The 21,126-nt window shown below is 37.7% G+C and overlaps 1 long non-coding RNA gene across 1 annotated transcript; it reads right to left on the reverse strand.

Annotated features, from left to right (window-relative positions):
- Positions 1-7,972: 7,972 nt before the first annotated feature.
- LOC116526383 lies at positions 7,973-20,886 on the reverse strand. Its single transcript, XR_004258124.1, has 3 exons — positions 20,874-20,886; positions 17,648-17,662; positions 7,973-8,071 (listed from the first exon to the last, which is right to left on the reverse strand). It is a non-coding gene; the product is annotated as an uncharacterized LOC116526383 (long non-coding RNA).
- Between the last annotated feature and the right edge of the window lie 240 nt (positions 20,887-21,126).

A 21,126-nucleotide genomic window follows, 5' to 3' on the forward strand; every position in this document is an offset into this window, starting at 1 on the left:
TTCTTTTATGAATAATCTAAGCTTCTAAACATACAAATTTTGATGATGATGATTATTCTTTTCAGCTGCTGATCTCAAGTAGCTTCAGAAAGTGGTGATTCCTTATATTCAGAGCTAGCCAGACCACTCCTTAGAATATAGTGGTCAAATTTCATTTTCATAATTGGACATTTTTGATGAGCACTTTTAAATAATTCAGAAAAAAAAAACAGGAGAAGATATAAAGGGCTTGTTGATTAGATTTGAAGAAAACATGGAGTAACCTACATGTTTTAATTTGGCAAGTGGGGAGCTAAGGTAGACTTTATTGTCTTTTTACCATTCCAAAACAACAGATCAAATGTATCCCTTCCTTGAGATACAATTCAGCTAAATCAATCATGTCACTGAATTTGATTAATCAAAATGGTTAATCTGGTAACTATACACAGATAATCCTAAAATGGTTTACAAGAAAATGAAAACAAGTAAGATTATTAATTATACTGAGAACAAAGTGTGGGAGATTAAGTTTACTGTAATAGTATGGGGGAATTAAACAGATTATTCAAGATTACACCAGGTATTGGGTCACATTTTTTTTTTTTTTAAGAGACAGAGTTTTGGTCTATTGTCAGGCTCTAGGCTGGAGGGCAGTAGAGCAATCTCGGCTCACTGCAACCTCCGCCTCCCAGGTTCAAGCAATTCTGCCTCAGCGTCCAGAGAAGCTGGGACTACAGCTGTGCATCACCACACCCCAAATTTTTGTATTTTAGTAGAGACGGGATTTCACCATGTTGGCCAGGATGGTCTGGATCTCCTGACCTTGTGATTCACCCACCTCAGCTTCCCAAAGTGCCGGGATTACAGGCATGAGCCACTGAGCCAGACCGCAAACTTTCTTTTAATGCTTAACTCTTAACACTATAAATCTTCACCTCATTTGACTTTAGAAACATATTTTTCTGCTATAATTTCCTTTCTAATTATTTCTGGAACCTCCTGAGGTATGTTTATAAACTCATACCCATTGCACTATGGATCCTAATCCTGCTCTCTGGCCCTGGACTCCTGGATCCCGTGAACTGTCTTGGCCACCATGAATTGTTACACTGCAGGCTGCTTCTCTCTCCTGTATTGTTTTGTTCTAAACATGTGTCAGGCCTTAACTTTAATCACTTGCAGACCACATTAAGGGGGCAGTAACGTTTCATAAGACTTTTTTTGTTTTTGTAGAATTGAACATATGAAAAGATAAGAACCATCAGAGAATAATGTAAGGACTCCACATTGCCTGTTACTGTGCCAATATCTGACATTCGTCTCTGGTATTTGACCTCCATCTAAGAAGAGTTTCTCCCCAGGTCCCAGCAACTGTGGAATATGTCCACTTCAAGCCCTGAACCTACCCAAACCCCAAGACTCAGATTTTTTTTTTTAACCTCATCTGTGGCTGTGGCTACAGCTACCAATAAAAACTATGGGGCTGATTGGTTTCCTAGATGTTTTAAAGTAGACATTTATCTCAATTTCTTTCTTGTAAAATCACAACTTTACCTACAGATTCTGTGACCTCAAAATAAATGAAACAATAATCAGACATCAGTATATACTCCAAAGACTGGGTCATTTAGACTTACATAATGCCAGACCCTAATCCCAAATTGGATGGTGCCAAGGTCAGCACGTTTCAAGATATCTCTTACCCAGGTTCACTTTCCTTGTGAAAAAGAAAGAATATTTGCAACTAAAAAGAAGAATGTCTCATGTGTTTGTTCAACTTCTTGATCAAAATCACATAAAAAGGGTATATAATCAACTCTTTCCATTACTGTTAAAAGACAAAAATATTCATTATGGTATATTGATGCATACACAGGTCTAGCTGGGAAAGGCTTAGTTTTGAGAGACAATCTTACAGTGTTAGTCCACACAAAAATAAAAATCATAAGTAAATTATAGTACCAACTGTTCCTGGCTCTTAGGAAATGGTATGCATTTAATTCTTATATAATGTCATCTAATGTGCTTCTTTACATTATTATGGGGAAATATAGACAGAAATCAATTTTCTTTAATGTAAAATCAAAAGAAATATCAATCTAACCATTTCAATATTTCAATACTTCCTGAAATTGTTTTTGCCCCTTCTAAGCCACAGAAATAAGAAAAAATAAAACAATAAAAAATATTTAATTCAATAGCATTGGAAGCAAATTACAAAATATATTGCTATTGGAATATGTCTATAGTATTGATGAGAGTATATATTAGTATGAAATTTCTCTGGGGAACTTTTAAAATATAAATATTAGCTTTATAAAATGTACATCTTTAAAACAGTAATTCTACTTGAAGAAATAATTTTAAACAGGTAATTAGCCATATGAAAAGGATATATATGCAAGTATGTGCTGCAATTGACAGTATTTTTTAACAACCATATAGAAATTGAAGTAATTTAAATATCTAACAAGAGAGCAATGACTTTATAGATTATGGTGCCTCCACCTTTTAATGTTATACGTATTTTAAAATTATCTTTTCAAAAAGATTAAATGTTACACCGTCTTCCATAATGGCCAAACTAATATACACTCAAAAACCTAAGCAGAAATACCATTCAACTCAGCAATCCCATTGCTAGGTATATGCCCAAAGGAATATAAACTCACACCTGTAATCCCAGCACTTTGGGAGGTTGAGGCAGGCAGATCATGAGGTCACGAGATCAAGACCATCCTGGCCAACATGGTAAAATCCTATCTCTACTAAAAAAACAAAAATTAGCTGAGTGTGGTGGCATGCGCCTGTAGTCCCAGCTATTCGGGAGGCTGAAGCAGGAGAATTGCTTGAACCTGGGAGGCAGAGGATGCAGGGACCCGAAATCACACCACTGCACTCCAGCCTGGAGATAGAGCAAGACTGTCTCAAAAAAAATTATTCTATTATAAAGACACATGCAAATATTTGTTCATTGAAGCACTATTAACAATAGTAAAGACAAAAAATAAATGTAAATGCCGAATAATGACAGAATGGATAAAGAAAATGTGTTACCTATACACCACGAAATACAATGAAGCCATAAATATGAACAAGGGACATGGATGAAGCTGGAGACAATTATCTTTATCAAACTAATGCAGGAACAGAAAACCAAATACCACATGTTCTTACTTGTAAGTTGGAGCTAAATTATGAGATCACATGGACACATAGAGGGGAACAGCATACACTGGGGCCTTTCAGAGGGTGAAGGCTGAGAAGAGGGTGAGGATCAGGAAAAGTAACTAATAGGTACTAGGTTTAATACCCGGGTGGTAAAATAATCTGTACAACAAACCTCCATGACACAAGTTTACCTACGTAACAAACCTGTAAATGCAGCCTGGGCTACAGAGCAAAAAAAAGTAATACATAAGGAGTCCTGAAAAACTGTTTTTAAGACCTACATCTGAACTGTAGGTAAGACAGGTCAGGTTGGAGATACTACTAAAGTTGAAAAGATTTGTATAAAGATATGAAAAAAGGGCAGGCAGGAAATCTAAAACTAAATACAAAACAATAACCCCCCCACACACACACAGATACACACACACACAATGATGAAAACTTCTATTAAATATAAATTTTCAAAAAGGCGAAACTTTAATCCAGAAGAAAAAAATTACAAATTCAAAGAAAATATTGAAAACTTTTCTTAGAACAGGTATTAATAGAAGTAATATATATTTGTGGATATGTATATATTTTGTTTATATATGTATATATAAAAAAATTGGGAGGGCTCCCTCTCTCAGCTTTGGAGCACCCCTCTGTCTCTGTATAGGGGAGCTTCTTCCTTCTCCTTTCCTTCTTGCCCATTCTTGCTTTAAACAATCCATTCCTTAAAACCACTCCACATGTGTCCATGTCATTTTATCTAAACAGGCATGAAGACCAGGAACCCTAGTGTTCCTCCTCTCATTGGAGCTGTATCATTTTGGTGTGTTGGCCAGGAAAGGAAATTCATTCATCAGACTGGTGAGTATGGAACGGATTTGAACTTTAAATCTGTCCTTTAATTTCAAGGCTCTCTTCCAGCTATCCTGTTGCCAGACTTTCTCTTTTTATCAGTGGTCTCTGACCCTCTCTGCGTGTCTACTTTGCAGGAATCTTTATAGTTCAGGGAAACAGGTCTGTTAGAAATGATTGTGAATCGTGGCAGGTAGTAACTGAATAACTCTTTCTCTTGCTAAGGTTTCTCTGGCAAGCACATGGTATTTCTAAGGCACAGTAGAAATCAGGCTCTAGGCTTTTGCTGAGAAGAAGTTTCTGCCTTTAACAGTTGGGTGAAAAATATCTTCGGCAGCGGATTTTAGTCCCGATATTGTCCCATCAGTGGGAAAATGGCCATGTGATTTCTACGTTCTTTTAAAGCATCTATTCTGTCTTCAATTAAGATAGTACTTAATTAGTAGGGGAATTTTAAATTTGAAAGTTAACCAGAACTGTTTTCTTTTAAGGGTAAGTGCTTTAGCACTGGTCATAATAGTAGGCAATCTAGCACATTGCCTCTGTTAAAGGAACCTTGCCCAAAGGCGATACAGTCTCGCTGGAGATCTGGCTTTCTCTGAGCCAGGCTAATCACATGGGTTCTAGAAAGTCAAAGGGAAAGTACACAAGGCAGATAAGCTAAGGCCGCGTAGGTATGCGTGGTTAGCCCCATCACTTAGTACATCTGGTTCCATAGCTTGGAGAACCGTGTCTACAACCATGTGTGTGCGCGCGTGCACACATGTGCACGCACACATATGAGAAAGTGCCAAGATCTAGTAACCAGAAAGGTAAGACATTTGGAGGATGCTCCCTGTTGTCTCCACTCTGGGTCATATGGAAAGGAAGGAGACTAAGAGGATGCTTTTATTCTTGCTCCTTTTTCTGAATGGGGTAATAAATTATCTTTAGCTTGCACCCCTCTGGAATGTGCTCTGAAACACTGAAACTTCCTTAACCTCAGTACTTTAAAGAACGCAACTTAGTTTCTTTGGCACAAGAGCATGGCATTCCTATTAAACCTCTGCAAGTGTTGTAACGTCAACCCAGCTCTTTTAGCAACCATATCAGGCAGGCCCAGGGAAAACAATTCCCCAAAATTAAAAAAGTCACTCTCAGGGAAGTCATCTGAGGGTCCCCCTTCGAGTTCTCTCCTTATTGCAGGACCTTAGGCAAGTAAAGGGAGACAGGCCAATTTTCTGATGACCTTCATAGGTATACAGAAGCTTTCCAACATTTAACTCAGGTATTTTACCTTACACAGAGTTGTGTTATGTTGCTGCTAAGTCAAACCCTCACTGCAGCTAAAACAGGCAGCTCTGCAAGCAGAAGAAAATTTTGGAGATAAGCAATATGTCTCCTATCATAGGCCAAAAGGGAAAAGAAAAAATAGGGAAGGCAATGAAATAGGGGAAACACCATTCCCACTAGGAAAAAAGGCAATACCTGTTGACAACCCTAATCAGAATTTCTTTCTATGGTGTTTTTTCTTTTTTCGTGGTTTAAAATGACTTATATCTCTTTTATGATGTTCTTCCAACCTGAGAAAAGTTAATTTTCCAAAGCTTAAAATGTTTGGCTTAAAGTTGAGCTAGGGGAAGGGGAGCCCAGAGGCCTAATATGCCAGCAAAAAGGTAAAAATTTCTTACCATTAGGGCTTTTGGCTTCTCTCTCCCTGTACAAACTGACAAAAGGGATAATAAGGATAATTGTTTATATTCTCTGTAAATTTATAATTAATGAAAAAGGATTTGTGAAATTGGTCTTAAGCTGTAGACAGTCTGGTGTGCTTTGCATGTCTTTCTTTATGGTTCTGTCAAAGAAAGGGTATCTTAGGTTTGGATGCAGCCTAGGACCCCAAAAGCCCACTATTCAGCCAGCCCAACAAAACAATCAGTAGCAAACTTTGCTATAGGCCCCCATCTTGTTTCATGTCCTTGGGAACATAATCTGGAACCACGTCAGTATTTAGTCTCTGACATTTGTGAGTGAAGGCCACAAAATCAAATAAACTAGTTTGTCAGTCTGGGTGGTTCCAGCTGATCCATCATGCACAGAGTTTACAAATATCTTTTTTTTTTTTTTTTTTTTTTGAGATGGAGTCTTGCTCTGTCACCCAGGCTGGAGTGCAGTTGCAAGATCTCAGCTCACTGCAACCTATGCCTTTTGGGTTCAAGCAATTTTCCTGCCTCAGCCTCCCATGTAGTTGGGATTACAGGTGTGTGCCACCACAACCAGCTACTCTTTTATATTTTTGGTAGAGATGAGATTTCATCATATTGGCAGGCTGGTCTCAAACTTCTGACCTCAAGTAATCCGCCTACCTTGGTCTCCTAAAGTGCTGGGGTTGCAGACATGAGCCATTGTTCCCAGGCAGCAAAATATCTTAAGCACTGATCTTAAGAACAGTTTAGGGAGGGTCAAAATCTTGTAGCCTCCACCTGCATGGCTCCTGGGCCAAGGTTTCTAATCCCGTGGCTAGTTTTTTGGTCTGGTTCCTAGGCAAGAGGGAAGTATATCTTGGGAAAGCAGCTGTCACTGTCTTTGTTTTAAACTGTAGACTGTAATCCAGGATCCTCCCAAAGTTGGTTCAGCCTATGCCCAGTGATGGGCAAGGACAGCTTGGGAGCTATAAACAAAATGAAGTTGTTTGGGTTGGATCTCTTTCACTGTCTCAGGCACAATTTTGCAATGCAGTTTCAAAAGCTATCTATCACTCCTTTGAAAATACCTTGTACACTGTGGTTAAGTCATAACCTAATTAAGGCTCATTGGTTTCACCTGTGAGGTTACTTTTTGTAATGTTCGAAAGCTAAAAATCTTAACTGCTTGGCATGGCTAAAGTCAAGTAACAAGGGATTTAACAAGATTTTCTTGAAGAGCGCTCAGCTTAATTAAAAGTGAATATTCAAGTTTTAGGTATATTAAAAAGGCCTTTATGTTTTTCTCTTCTTGGATCTTGTTTTCTGGAAAAGGGCTCTTTTCTTCTCAGTTGGCTGAATATTTTTTCTCCATTTTATTGTCTTACCAGCCTTAATGCATGCATAAAAGGCCCTACATAACTTCTGGTGGCATGGGACTCCTGGGGAAAAACAGAGGAGCTGCCACAGACCCCATTTTGAGGAAAAAATCTGTTTTCCTCATGAAACCCCAGGAATTAAAAGCAGATAGTTCCCTCTCAAAATCAAAGGCTCTGGTGTGTTTTGCATTGTGTTATCTGACGGTTTTGAATTTTGGGGGTATGAGAAATTACATAGGTTTGGTGTGTAGTAACTAGGAAAAAATACACTGTAAGAAATGCCTAATAGTAGTTATAAACAAGAGAACCATGCTCTTGGCCACCTGAAAAATAAGGAACCATCCCCACCCCGCATTTGGGAGATGAGACTCCCATTAGATTAGACTCTGTCCTAATTTGTAATTAGAAGATGATCTAATTACAAAAGAAGCAAATTGGCTTTGGGTTGCCCTGCAATGAAATGCATGAAATAAAAGCATAACAAGGAGATCTTAAAATGCTAATCTGCCTTTTAGTAAAAGGGTTATAAAAGGTTTGCAGAAATTTCACCTCACAGTCAAGATGGTTAGGATTAGATGGAATGATCTATAAAGTTGCATTTAAATAAATTAGGGTTAACATTAACAAACAAATACAAGGGTAAAATTTGGCTTTAAACAGGATTTTCATGTCATAGTAAAAGCTAATGAAAGTTTTTCACCTTTTAAGTCATCATTTTGGCAAAATAGTTTATGACAATCTGGGAATTGTCCTTCTTAATGCCTGGCTTTTTGGATGGTTCAGAGGGCCCCTGAAGCATTCAAAAAAGAGGTAAACAGGAGTATTTGACATGTTTAATTACATGAGATTGCGAAAATGATGCTCAATCTTCTTTAAGTTATATTTTGATGAATACTAATATATGTTCAAAAATTGTATGGGATTTCTAAAATGCTATCAATCATAATTAAAGGTAAAGTTATTGTAAACCACAGATATAAACAAACTTCTTTGTCAGTCATGTTTTTAACTGTAACTGTCCTGGAAATGTTGCCACTGGCAAACAACTGTTGTCTTGCATTGTCCTTCTCAAAAGATGATTTATAATCAAGCCATATTAAGGACTTTAACAGGTGTTCTCAAATGCAGGTTTTTAACAGCTTTGAAGATTGTAACATTGGAATAGAGAAAGAACGTATGAAACTCCTAAAGAACTGACATGTTCACAAATATCAAACAAAACAAGAGCTAACTAAAAGGACTGCACTCAGAAAGTTAAAGCAAGCCTTTAACTTCTGGTTGGAATACTTCAGATCCTTGTTTTGTTTTTCAGAGTCAAGGAAACTTATTTTAAACTATGGCCTTTAATAATTGAGTAAGGTATACTCCTGTGAACAAAGTTTGGAAAATGTTTATTTCTCTGCCTGGTTCCTCTAGAATTTGGAAACTATCTATGAGTACTCTTAACTTATGGCAATATAGTGGTTTGCATCAATGCAATAAGAATCCATGTTTCTTTGTCAATGGGACACAATTGGAAAAACTGGTTACAGCTAGTGTTCTACTTAAGACCACCGTCGGGACTGCGGACCGGTTGTAACACGATTTGGTCGTAAGTTGAGTAGGCTATATGTACAGTTGAAATGGTGCACGCGGAGATGGTAGTGCTGCCGGAAGCTGGTCCGCACTGTCGTACGCCCAGCTGGGCAACGTTTGCGCTGCCAGACGCAGAGCAGTCGTGGCTAGTGATTGTGGTCGTAAAGTCAAATGGTCGTAAGTTGCATAGGTGGTAAGTCGATCAATACCTGTAGTTTACCAAGGCTTTAACTGAAAGAGTGTGTTTCTATTTAAGGAGTCAAGCTTGACATGCAGAGCTAATAAAATCCCCTTGAGGAGAACTGGCCTCATCTCTGTCTATAAAGTCCCTGCACAGGGTTTCCCAACCTGTGCTCAGTAAAGAATGTTACTTTCAAACAGGTCTCAGAGCTCCAAGCTTATCTTGGGAGCTTAAGAGGAGTGGATCACCCAACTCACAGGTATTTGAGGATACAAACTCATGGCTGGGCTTGGCTTCAATAATCTTACCTGAAATTTCTTGTGAAACAGAGTTTCATCAAAGCCAATCCAAAGGCCTATGTAGAAATAATCATTCTTGCTGCATTTTATGCAAATAATCAATCCATAATCAATCATGATTTGTTTTTACCAAAAATGAGGACTAGAGAGAAAATTGTACTCCAAAGCTTATCATGCATTTGTTGTTAAGTCCTAATCTCATTAATTGTTTCCAAGCTTTCGTCTACATTTTAGACCCTGCTTGTTCCTATGAATCAAGTAGTGATCTTCTGCAGCTTGGAAGAAAAAATAAGGTATGGGTAATATAAAAATCTGGATCAATATGCTAGTTCTGTGCAATTATCCTGCAAATTCTGCGGGGTAATAAAAGTGAGTAGGGTGCTCATACCTGGAGGTTTCTTTGTTTAGGAAAATAAAACCAAGGAATTTCATAGACACCCAAAGAGGAATTCTATATTTTGACAAGTAAAATTTCAGATGGAAATTATCTACCACACTACACTTATGGAAATTGCTATACTCTATTATTTAATAGGGTTACACACAGTAGCACCTTCTAACTGAAATACTAAATAGAGAGTTTCCATCACTGTTGTATTTTGCTTAATTATTATACTTATAGCAGGGATAATAGTTACTAACGGAAAGGAAGCATGAAAGTTTTACTATCACTGAGTCTGCTAGGACTTTTTATTGGGTTTAGTGATGGAGTTTTAAATGAAACATGCAGCTTTTGGATTAACATCTCTAGTAAAGTAATGGAAAATCTACAGGTACTTAAAAATCAAATCAAAATTATTGACAGGCTCAGGGAAAATGCTGGCTTCAGCTCTGAGTGACTACAATCTGTCTTTAATAAATTCCAGTCTCCCTTATGGAATTGGCTAACCCCATTATCAAGCTCTCTCTTGCTCATATGTCTTGTACTGATATTTGGACTTTGTATACACAATACTATAACTAGAATTGTTTCTTCTCACCTAGAAGCAATCAAACTCCAAACGGTCCTATAAACTGAACCACACATAGACCCTCCATTCTTCTGAGGATTCTCAGATCGACCCCAGGAGTAGCCCTAGCTGCTGTTCCCCATTGGATGCCCCTTTTCAGCAGGAAGTAGCCAGAAAGAGTCATCACCCAAAACCCCCAACAGCAGTTAGTGTGGCATCTCCATAGGGAGGAATGTGGTAGGAGTTATTAAGAAATTATTTTAGACAGATGGATAGAAAATGGGGTCCTTAGGAAGTTTTTGTTTATTAAAGCATCTGCAGAAAAGTTTCTTGTAAAGTCCTTCCTCTTAAAGCCAGGCCGGCAACATTTGATATGCAATTGGAAGCCATTAGAAACTGGGTCCAACATGGTGATTCCCTCAGTCTTCTTGCTCTTGCCCAAAATGTTCCTAGCAACATGGCAGCCCTCACATATCCCCACGAGTATAGAACATCATGGTGCCCTGCATTTGCATGTTAAAAGGCTAGGGTGGTAGGGCCAGCTTTTTTGCAGGCTATGGGAATGACATGCCTAGTCAAACCAATCCTCTGAGCCCTATCCAAATCAGACACTGCCTCATCCAGCCTCTGTATATATACCTAGCTGGTATCTATGGCAGGTGGGGTTCCCTCTCTCAGCTTTGGAGTCCACCTCCATCTCTGTACAGGGGAGCTTCTTTCTTCTCCCTTCCTTCTTGCCCCTTCTTGCTTATTAACCTCTCTGCTCCTTTAAAAAAAACACAGGATTAGGCCGGGCGTGGTGGCTCAAGCCTGTAATCCCAGCACTTTGGGAGGCAGAGGCGGGTGGATCACGAGGTCAAGAGATCGAGACCATCCTGGTCAACATGGTGAAACCCCGTCTCTACTAAAACTACAAAAAATTAGCTGGGCATGGTGGCACATGCCTGTAATCCCAGCTACTCATGAGGCTGAGGCAGGAGAATTGCCTGAACCCAGGAGGCGGAGGTTGCAGTGAGCCGAGATCGCGCCATTGCACTCCAGCCTGGGTAACAAGAGCGAAACTTCGTCTCAAAAAAACAAACAAACAAAAAAAAAAAACCACAGGATTAGAGAAACATATGCTAATTTGTTATGTAGGTAAACTCATGTCACAGGGGTTTGTTGTACAATTTATTTTTGCTATTAATGTATATAATATATATGTTTTATATAATATATATTTATATATGTAATATATACACCATATATGTTTAATATATGCAATATTAAATATATACATAATATATATGCACAAATGCTATTATATAAATACAAATATATATGTGTGTGCATATATATATATGCACACACACATATATATACATATATTTTTTTTTTTTTTTTTTTTCAAATGGAGTCTCATTCTGTCACCCAGCCTGGATTGCAGTAGCATAATGTCAGTTCGCTGCAACCTCTACCTCTGCCTCCTAGGTTCAAACAATTCTTGTACCTCAGCCACCCATGTAGCTGGGATCACAGGTACCTGCCACCATACCTGGCTAATTTTTGTATTTTTAGTAGAGTGGGGTTTTGTTACATTACCCAGGCTGGTCTCAAACTCCTGACCTCACAGAATCCACCTGTCTCGGCCTCCCAAAGTGCTTGGATTATAGGCTTGAGCCACCATGCATGGCCAAATTCAGGGCACATTAAATTTTATCTGGACTATTTTGATAGCCCCATAAATTATCTCTGCCTTCTGACTGCCCTCCTCCTTTACACTGCCCCCAACTCAGGTACATACTTCTCAGTCTTCCACAATGGCAACAGATTGATTTTTCCAAAATGCAAATTTGACCATGCCATGCACTTCAATGTCTTACCAATAGCTTTAGGGCAAAGTCTGAATAATTCTGTGTTCTTTAAAACGATGACAACAAATGCTTCGTTGTATGATCACCAGACAGAAAATTGTCTTATTTTCTAATTTTATCTTCTACCATATCATCTTATACCAGATTAATTGTACATCCCCAAGCATCATATTCCTATTTTGCTGACTATATTAAAATACTGTAATTATTTTAAATAAATTTTAATAGATGGCTCCCACAACTTTTAAATCGTAATTCCTTCATTTTTAACTTTAAAACATATATATTTGCTGTGATTACTTTGTTAATTCATTGCTTTTTGAAGAGTGCTTTCAATTTCCAAACTTAAAAATGTTTAATTTCTAATATTAATTGTTAATTTAATATCATTGTGATGTTCTGTATTTTACTAGTTCTTAACATATATAACATATATCTATAATATGACTTGAATTAAAGAAGAAGCAATGAAGTTGGAGGAAAGAGGGCAAATTTGCAAATCAGAGAGGTACAGTCAATAATATAGAAGTTGGTTGAATATGGAAGGGAAAAGAAACTGAAATTAATGTTTGGTCTCTATCACAGGGGACTGAGGATGGTGTTAGTCAGCATGGTCTGCCATATAAAAATATCATATTGAGTGGTTGAAACAACAGTAATTTATTTCTCAGTATTTGAGGCCAAGAGTTTAAGGCCAAGGTTTTTCTAAGGCCAATTCTCTTGGTTTGTAGACAGCTGCCATTTTGTACAATCACATGATCTCCTCTTTCAGCCCATGTAGGGAGAAAGAGACAGCAGGTCTTTCATATCTTTTTTATAAGTGATATATTTCATATATCACTAATCCCATCATAAAAACCTAATCCTTATTATCTCATGGAACCCAATAATATCTCAAAGGTTCCATCTTCAAATGCCATCAGATTGAGCATTTAGGTCCTCAACATACACATTTAGGGGAGACTTGATTCTTTCCACAGCAGATGACAATGTGAAAACTGTGCAGAGAAACGAAGGAGAAAGGCAAGTTTGCCCAGAAAGACTGAAGAGTATAAATTTACTTTTAAATATGATGATTAATTTCAAATGCCTTTAGGAAATGCAGGTGAAGATTTCTGGCAAATTTTTGGTTATGTAAGTACAATGCTTTCAAAAGGGTGGGAATTTATTAGACAGTCATTTATTTATTGCTGATAAACCTATAGGGGAGTGGAGCATGCGTGACAGAATGACAGCCACTGAGGGACCTCTTGGAAACACTTAAACATGGCTATATAGGAGTACAGACTGAAGGAGACAGAGTATAGGCAAAGGATGGGAAGAGAAACCGAAAACTCTGTTGTCATAGAAACAAGGGATGTGATTGTCATCATCCACAGAAGGGTCAAATAAAAATGCTGCCCATTAAATATAGGCATTAGGATTTCACCGGAAACTTGTTTTTGTGACAATGCCTCCATCTTGCACCAAGTTTCATTAGCTCTATTTCTTGTTCGATATGCCTAAGAACGAACCTGAATAATTTTCCTGCTACACTAGTTCTGGCATGCACAGAAAGACCCTGTTTTGCTCTCATTGGTTAGCCCAGGTAGTAGAGAGTACCAGGCAAAATCTGTACATTCTCAGATGCCACCTGTGACCCATGGTGGGTTCTTGCTGACCCACCTTCTTGAGCAAGGACTGTTGGAGCATTCACTTCAGATGCCTGCCCCCATTTCCCTGTATACATCCAGTTGCCCAGCTCTGCTCTACTATGGCTGATATGTCCAACTGTTCATGGAGGGAGATTCTGTCTCCTATTTGGATGCTTTATATGTTTTCCGTGTTTTATTTTATGATCTGCTCCTTAATTCCTCTGCTCCCTATAGCTTTTGGAGAGTATTCTTTAAACACGGACTCCTGATTTTTTAGACCTGCTTTTCTAAGGAAATTATTGCTAGTGTTTGCAAGTCCAATTTTACTTTTTTAAAAAACAAAAAGAGAAAAATAGATAAAAGAATCTACTTAAGCCCAGAGGAAGCATTCTGGGAAGAGACGCTGGCTGCCCTGTGACTGTGCATTTTAAATGGGCACCTCTCCTCATGATGAGAATTACCTTGGCCCGGGCTGAGCATTCCTGTGGGCTCTTTCCACGTAAGCTTCTTATTAAAAAAGTAAATTGGGATTATTGTATTCCCTTACGTTACTTTGGAAGCAGAAATTTTAAATTAATTGTGGTCTAAACTGATAGCAAACAGAGAGGTTCTGATAGCAGTCTGGTGGCCTCTTGTTTAGCCAGCAGAGAGTTTGGTTATTGCTGCTGGGAATGGCTTGGCTGAGATTTTTAATTTACATTTTTTTCTCCCCTCTAACAAACGGTTGAATTATGACTTACCAGAAAATCCCCAGTGTCATGGAGAGAGAGATATTGACTAACTTCCTCTGACTTGATTGGAGTAGAGCTATTTGTTTGGAGCTGGGTTTTAAGTTGCAGGGGGTGGCATTCTGAAGTATTTTGTATTCAGGGTAGCACTGTCCAGAAAATGTCTTTAGCTTTCAGGAGTCAGCACTTCAGCATAGTGGTGATGTTGTAAAAGATAAGAAGGGAATTTCTGTAATGATTGCTTGTGTGGCATTAGTGCAATGTCCACACTGCTAGGATGTCACTGCTGTTCAGTCAAGAACTTCCCTAGGCCTTTTGACCCTGCCTCTACCTTGGCAAGGGAAATCCCAAATGTCAGCCTCTCCAAAGAGCCACCACCTGCCAAGGGCTCAATCCCCAACAGAAAAGACGGAATTGTAAACAGTTATCTTTGTGAACTAACAGTAGATTTTTTGCCTGCTATGTAGTGGGGATGGTAAAAATGTGGATGTTGCAAAACATAATTACTGGCCTGGAAATTTTCCTTCTGTGGGCAGATGGTATGATCAAGAGCAAAGACAGACATGTCCTTCCACAAACCAAGGGCAATGGTTACACAATAGTCTTAGGTAGCAGCCAGAATAATAGACAGCTTTAACTAAAAGTCAGTGATGTATATTAAAAGAACTTCTTTGAATCCAGACAGCTCAAGTGAAACACCTTTTGAGGACACTGGGCTCAAATCTCACCACAAACACACTGCATGAAACACAGTAGATGTAACCGGTTTGCCAATGTCCTAAAACAACTGAATCCTAGACATCCCCATATTTCAGGGAAAAAGTTCAAAAAGAAAGAATACAGCACCCAAATTGAGAGCAGAACTCAGACGTAATGACCTTGGGATAACATTTACTCTGTGCCTCCAGTTTTCTGAAAACAGCTTTCAACTGCAAAAAATATTTTTTTTTTGAAGTTGCCTATTAGAGAACTCTATCCTGAAGCTTATTTTACAGTTTCATTATTTCTGTAATGCCAACCAGTATATGTTATTTCAAGGTGCATATTTGTTTATACCCATCTCATGTATAACTGCTGCACTCCCCAGCCCTTATTCAAAAATAGAGCACTTTTCTGAGCATTAGATGAGACATGCTGTGGAGTTCATTTAATAATTTTTTTTTCTAAATACAAAATGTTTTTTTTTTTCAAGCACTAAGCCAAGTAACACATGGAAAATAACCTTTTATGTTTTGTAGAAAACAGTTTCCATTTGGTAATGCACACTGCAAGTTGAAAGATGGCATTCTGGCTTTTCCAATTGTTTCAAAAAGACACCTCATTTCCTATTTATTCTTTCTGTTTGGCAAAGTTCAGATTCCTAAGAAAGAGGAAGATAATTTCCTAAAGAAATTGAATTTTCTTTCTGAATAATTAAGGCCTTCAGAGTACAATATTTAGAAAAAATTTAACCACAAGCTTATAGAATGGGAAAATTAAGAAGAATTCTTTTAATCTCACACAATTTAAGCCTAAAAGACAACTAAAAATTGTTTCTTTCCTCAAATTGTTTAGATTACATGGTACAGAAAACAAAATTGTTCGTAGAATTTCCTGCTTGTTTTGGCTCCACATATTGGTAGACAAAAATTACTTTGAGAAATAATGAGAGCCCTTTAATATTGGAAACTCAACAATTGATCTGCAAACAAATGGTAAAGCATTCAAAATCACTGTTCTATATGTCCAAAGACTAAGAAAAAAGCCAGTGAAGGGGCAGCTGTTCTTTCTCTAGTCCTAAGTGAAAGAGGCATAAGGAAAAGTAGAAATGAGGGACACAAGTTATCCTTGCAACAAATGCCACACAAGTGATGCAACCTTGGGGACCAGGAAGTGCTGAAAAGGATGTACCTGTGTCATACTGCTATCACTGAATAACTGCTGTCAAATAGGTGCATTTATAAAGATACTCATAATAGTAGTCATGTTCCATGTGAATCTTTTTAATAAATGGAGTGTCCTATATTCTTTGTTTTATTATAAAGTATTCAAATGAGGCTCTCTCAACACAAAATAGCTATTTCCAAGGCTAAAGAGGGAAGCAGATTTTACAAAAGAAAGTGCAATTCTTAGAAGCAGTCTGATTTCCTTAAATTTAGTGCCTTTCTGACATCCATATAGGAAAAACTAGTGATCGTGTTATAAGTATATTTTGTGTTAATAGTGTTTTACCTAATAATACAGATTCTTTGGGTCTTTCATGCATAAATGACAGGAGAGGAAATGACTGTAATTCATCCTGAAATATGAAGAGAAGGTGAGCAGTCAAGGTAACCTATCACTTGGAGATGAAGATGTGCACTAGGATCTATGCAGCCCCTTTGTCTGTGCTGTCATTCTTCAGAAATAGAAAGCGTGTATTCCTCTTCATTCCTATCCATCTCCAGTGTGGTCTGAGCCCCCTGCTGTCACTCTCAATCCTCCTGTCCCTTCCAATCTTTATTTTGGGTGTTGAGCCATGACCTTATATTATTGATGACATTTTAAAGATTCAATTTCTGGATAATGTACCAGTTCCTACTGATCATGACATCCTCAGGAGCAGGGTCATTGGGGCTAGAGAGCAGGAAGGGGTAGAGTGAGCTTCTGCCTGTGAATGTGACTTTCTAAGGAAAAATGAGCATGATAAAGGAGGAAAGTTTTTTCAAAATATAGTCAAAATTTTATCAAACAACCAAACTTAGGTTCACACTACAAAATATCTGTGACTGAGCGACTGTCTAACTGCCTGCAAATGGTTTCTCTTCCAAGAAGTAGGTAATGAGAATTTTATTCTAGATATTCACTATTTCAAACAGAATTCTGTAGGAGGTGCAGGCCTCTTTATACATTATTAAATCTCTCACTGAGGACTTTTTCCCCTGAAATCTGACCTAAGGTTTTCATTGGAAACTCTTGAATTCTCACTTGATATGGAAATGCTTAGCAACTTAGATGAGCTGTATCACTCTGAATTAAATTTCATGTTCATAGTACTGAAGTGTGTTTCCAACATCTGCAAATGAATCTGGGCCCTCCTGTTCTTTGTCGCCAACTCCACCTGATGTTGCTGCGCCCATGTTTCATTTAGCAATATGTAGCAAGGTTCCTTTATTTCCAGTAGAGAAAGAGGAAAGTTGCAAACCCTCTTTTTTGCCACTTCATGATTCTATCTGGGTTATATGAGGAATTTAAAGAAGCTTGTGAATTGTTCTTGCTCCATTATGTCCTTCAATGTCCCAGCTTACACTTACTCTTTAGGGAATGTACTACCAGTTGCCTAAATGCCGTAGGAGAACTAAATAGGGATTTTAATAAATAAAGGAAACAGATGGAAGCTAGAAGCTCTTGCAAAGTTAAAAGAATTGTGTACTTAATAGACTAAATGCTTAATAGCAGTAATAGCTGCCAAGCCACCACATAACTCACCAATATACATGAACTGTGTAGCAGTAAGAGAGTGACTGCTTTCAGTCTCAAGGACTTTCCTAAAAATTCAAGGTTGTAAGAACCTAACCTAGAGAATAATTACTTGTCCAGACGTGATAACAGACTCTGGCAGAACAAAAATGACAGCTTGATTCACAGACAAATATAAGTCGGTCTTGGATGTCTGGCTTCCATTTTTCTGTGGAGAGATAGATGTCTTTAAAAAGCCTCAGCAGTGAACATCCTGTCAGTTTAAAAGGTCAGACACTGAAGTGTATCAGAAGAGATGATGCTGCACAGACCATTGAGAGAAAAGAAAATGATTTTATTATCCTCATTCATCTGCTATAGATTAATTCAGTTCCCATCACCGTAGCAATTAAGGTATTTTTGTAGTCCTGTCCTGACCTAGCTGAGGTGGAACAAGGTAATAAAAAGAGGCATCAAGGAGAAGGCTACTACAGCTAAGTTAATACGCCATAAGAACAAGTGCTGTTAGGGACAGAGATTGGGGTTGATACATTCAACTACAATGCATTAAGAAACACACACACACACACACACACACACACACACACACACCCCAGAGGAACTCAAATTCCCTAGAAACATTTTCCTATGTGTTAGAGGATAAAATTTGCATCTTATGCACCCAGTGAACTATACCAGAGCTTGAAAACAATCACATAAAAGACACTTTTCTATTCACAGTATATAAGTGGATGGAACACTTATATAAGTGAATGGGGACACAGAAGAATGCTGGGAGGAGGACTGCTGCCCTCCAGGTCAAATGGAGGGCTTTTTGTTTTTTGTTTTTTTGCAAACCTGATCTCTCAGTAGTTTTAGTGCAGCATCTAGAAAGAGGACATAACAGATCCTCCTAAACTAGCTCCTTGTAATTTTCTATTTGCTCACTCACTCTAGTTTAAAACCTTTGTCATCATGTTTAGCCTCTCTTCTCACACTCCTAATACTAGTTGCCAATTTATATTCCTTCCACTTCCTTCTATTCATTGTGCCTTCACAAGGTTGTACCTCTTCCCTTCTTTCCACTCCCACTTACACAGTCCTCACAGAAGCCCTCATTACTCCTCACTTGGACAACCATAATAGCTTTCTAACTGACCCCTACCTATCCTTTTCAAACTCCAATGTATTCTACTCTCAAGTGACATATTGATCTTTCCAAAGCTTATCTTCAATTGTGTCACCTCCTTGCTTGAAAATGTCAAATGGCTTTACAGTGACTACTAAATGAAATACTAAGTTGTCACCCTAGTGTCCAAGGCTCCCCACAGCAAGCAGTAGCCAACCAATTGTGCCTCATTTCCCATTAGTCTTTTATGCCCCCAATACTCTGATCTATCCAGCCCATGAGCTGCTTCTCAGCCACATCTCCTGAACAGTTCCATGTATGCTTCCGCTTATTCTTTTCCTTCTTGTTAGAATGCCCTTTCCCTTGCTTTAACTTGGAATTCATTCCATCCTCCAAGGTCAGTAACTCCCTCAGGTAACATTTCTTGACTTTATCCTACTGAGCATAATTCTTCTTCATTATTTGTACCTTTCTTAAGGTATTAATTATAGCCCTATAGAACAGTTAAAAGATTGAAAGGACCTGAATTAAGAGCTATTTAAATCTGTCTCTTTTGAATTGGGGCAAGACATTTAAACTTTCTAAAACCAAAATTTGCATAAGAAAATTCAGAAAAATTTAGTAAGTGCCAACTCCATGCTTGAAATGCAACAATGAACAAAGAAAAGCCTTACAATCTAGGAGGAGGAAACAGACACCTAGACATTTCAAAATATACTAAGTAAATAATAAGTAAATTATATAACATACTGTAAGTTGCTAAGTGTGATTTTAAAAAATAGAATAAAGGGGATGAGGGAATCAGGACAGGTTGCAATTCTAACTTTGGTTGTTAGGTTAGGCCTCATTACAAAGACAATATTTTAGAAAAGTCCTAAAGGAGATAAAGGAGTTTGCCATCTATCTACCTGGGGAACACACAACCTCAGCAAAGGAAATCTCATCCTATGCAAAGGCCCTGAAAAAGCAAAGAGTCAGATGTGTCTGGAATAAAATGAGCAGGCCAGAAAGAGAAAATGAGGTCAGAGAAACAATGAGGACAGAGAGAAGAACTTGGAAGGCTTCTAGTTTATTGTAGGATTCTGTTTTCCATTCAATAAAACAGGAGAAACTGCAGGTTTCTCACATATCCTGAGTAGAGGAGTGACATGATGTGATTTGCATTTTAAAACAATCACTCTGACTGCTCTGTTTAGATTGCATTATAGGCAGGCAAGGTTAGAAGCAGGGGTACCTTTTGGGAAATATATTATGTGAATCTGGCAAGAGATGATGATGGCTGAGGTTAAAGTGATAGTGATATAAGTAACAGGAAGTGGGCAAAATATGACTGTATTTTCAAGATAGAGAAAATGAGATTCCCTTGTAGATTAAATGTGGAATGGAAATAAGGAAGAGAGTCAAGAATAACTGATATTTTTGGCTAAATGACACAATGGAGTCAAAGCAATTGAGATGGGGAAGACTGTGGGTTAAACCATTTGGGGAGAAGGCCAAATATCAAAGGTTCACTTTTTAATGTACTTTGAGATTGAGATTTCTAACTAGGTATCCAAGTTGAAAAGCTGAACAGGCAGTTGGATGAATTCAACTATAAAATTGGGATAATAAATCTTACAATAATGAAAAGTTGACCTGAAGATAAAATATGACATATGTACAAATTTCATATTTGTTTATGCTATACTGCATGTCATTTTATTGAGTTTGTGTATGTGGTCTATATGTATTCAGTTTTATTATATATTCTATATCATCTGGATGCCAAAGCTATGAAAATTAAGTTTTATGAAAAAAAATTTATTAGTTATTTCTTGTTACAAATGAATGCATCTTCATTGTAGAAGACACACTTCACCCAAAGTAAAAACTGTTAGCATTTCAAAGTATGTCATTCTTGAACTTTTCTTTACTTATTTTTTGGGGGTTTTTTACTTTTTGTGCATCACCCCCATAATTTAATTATAGATAATTTTATCCTTTGAATTGATGTGTTTAAAATATTCTTTTCAATTAAAATACGTATCTCAGATTTTCAAAATATAAGCTATTTAAAAGAGACATAGAAAACTCTATGCTTTCTTGACTGCTTTATAACTTCCTCTATTTCCTTGGGTGGTGTTAAGTTTAGCCAAAAGCTGCCTTCTTGCATATTTTAAGTTTGGCCTAAAGGTTGCTCCATACATAGTGCTCTGTAACCTAACTGGATGTGTAAACAGACTGTAATCTACCCTTGTACTAATCACTGAGTTTCCGATAATCAAAGGCAGACAAATGTTCAAACCATGTTCAAATAAGACACACACCTAGCTATGACCAATCCA

Source organism: Sapajus apella, unplaced genomic scaffold, assembly GCF_009761245.1.
Source record: "Sapajus apella isolate SASKATOON/1434 unplaced genomic scaffold, GSC_monkey_1.0 scaffold50, whole genome shotgun sequence".
Classification (NCBI taxonomy): domain Eukaryota; kingdom Metazoa; phylum Chordata; class Mammalia; order Primates; family Cebidae; genus Sapajus; species Sapajus apella.